We start from the raw sequence: 1,666 nt of genomic DNA on the forward strand, positions 1-1,666 counted from the left end.
TTTACATATTGGGTTGGATTATAATTGTCTAGCACTGCGGTTTATGGTTATCACCTAAGAACGCCGTAACTTATCCAACAGTTCTGTTTCATGCGTCTATGTCAGCAAGTTTATTCTTTTATGTTCGCGGGAACACAGTCATCACGCAGTTTCTTTACTTCACTTTATACATTACGGTGGTTCGGGTTCTTCCAGCACCACGCTAAGATGGCCACCATAGAAGACTACCAATAGTTATTGCCTTCGTAACCACGTTACGTGGTTCCCAGGCAGCGCGGGAATCCCGTTATTTAAACTCACCCAGCTTTTCGCTGCTTGACAACACAACGTTAAATCTCGGCAGAGCATACAGGACGTTTGATGCTTCGTTTTGGGTGAGTGTTCTCATTCTCTTCCCTGCTGTCTTTCATAACAGCAAGTTAAGATTCATTAACAGTGTTATCGATAGCACTCACTGTGTTCCTTCTTTTACCTTCCTTTTGTTTCATTTAGTTCCCGTACATGCGGCTCTTTGCAGCCTGGTACTGCAATTTAACATTGTGGCGAATTGCATAGGATTCTTGACGTTTTCGTCCCTGGTGAGTGGTTTCAGTTTTCTTCCTGTATAGTTTAACAGCATCACGATTATAGTTGCCCTCGATGTCACCGTATTTTGCTGACAGCACTAACATTGTGTCCTTTTCGGTTTCACTCAGTTTCAGATTTTGTCCATCAATCAATGTATTTTTCACACCGAGGGTGTAGGGTGTGGTCTTTCTATATGCTCTGCAGTTTACACAGGCTGTTTATTCTCATTTCCACAGAATTTCTTCAGTTTCTTCAGTGTCTCATTCAGCAAGGTCCAAGCAGTGCATTTGAGTAAGCGGTTTCTCCAGGATTTGGTTTATGTCATTCTACACTGAGATAATAGTGCACTCTTGTGTTAGTATTTAGATTCACCGGCACCTAGGTTCTCATTTGGGCATTTTGTCACTCGTTGAACACGTCTTTCATCGCACAGGTGATGGAAACTGGCCAGGTTGGTCTCTTTACATACATTACCTACCTTGCGGCATGCGTGTCTCCTTTTCATCGTGCATTGCATGTTATTTCTTTACTTTTGGTCAATGTATACAGCTGTGTGTGTCATCTGATTTCAGTAGCTTTGTGACTTTTATTGTACAGTGCATCATAACAACATGTGGTTATTTACCTTTTTTTGTTTAATTCAGTGGCCCCCGAAGAAGGGACGACTGGTCCCGAAATGCTTTGGGCTGCACACCTTTGATCTGCATTTCTACAGTATTATATTTGCATTGAAGAACATGGAACATGGATTATTGATACAAATGTACAATGCATGATTTTTGCAACCATTGTAATGTGTTCTGATTACCGCATTGAATACTTTTCAACAAAGATGTCATTTGTTTGAACTTTCTGTGGTATGAGTATTTTTTTAATAACTTTGGATTTCTTTTGAAAAGACTGTGAAAAATGTATCTTAAACTTTGTACATATTCAGTTTGTAGTGCATGCAGTGACTCAAGCAAGCACTGTGCTTGATTTTTTTCACATGTACCTTTATGTGGGACGGGCAGCCTACAGATCACTGCGCAGCACACCCTCGTTCTTTAGTTTTTTGAAACTCAGAATTATTACGTAAAAATTGTTGTCTAAAACTTTG

General features: G+C 40.2%; 1 long non-coding RNA gene across 2 annotated transcripts; it reads left to right on the forward strand.

The window, feature by feature from the left end:
• Positions 1-275: 275 nt before the first annotated feature.
• On the forward strand, positions 276-1,415 carry LOC146805319 (uncharacterized). Of its 2 annotated transcripts, none has more exons than XR_014967450.1 (4): positions 276-374; positions 493-578; positions 804-1,018; positions 1,212-1,415. It is a non-coding gene; the product is annotated as an uncharacterized LOC146805319 (long non-coding RNA). The 2 variants fall into 2 exon arrangements; XR_014967449.1 differs by having other exon boundaries at positions 804-858.
• Positions 1,416-1,666: the final 251 nt, after the last annotated feature.

This window comes from Triturus cristatus, chromosome 8, assembly GCF_964204655.1.
Source record: "Triturus cristatus chromosome 8, aTriCri1.1, whole genome shotgun sequence".
Lineage (NCBI taxonomy): Eukaryota > Metazoa > Chordata > Amphibia > Caudata > Salamandridae > Triturus > Triturus cristatus.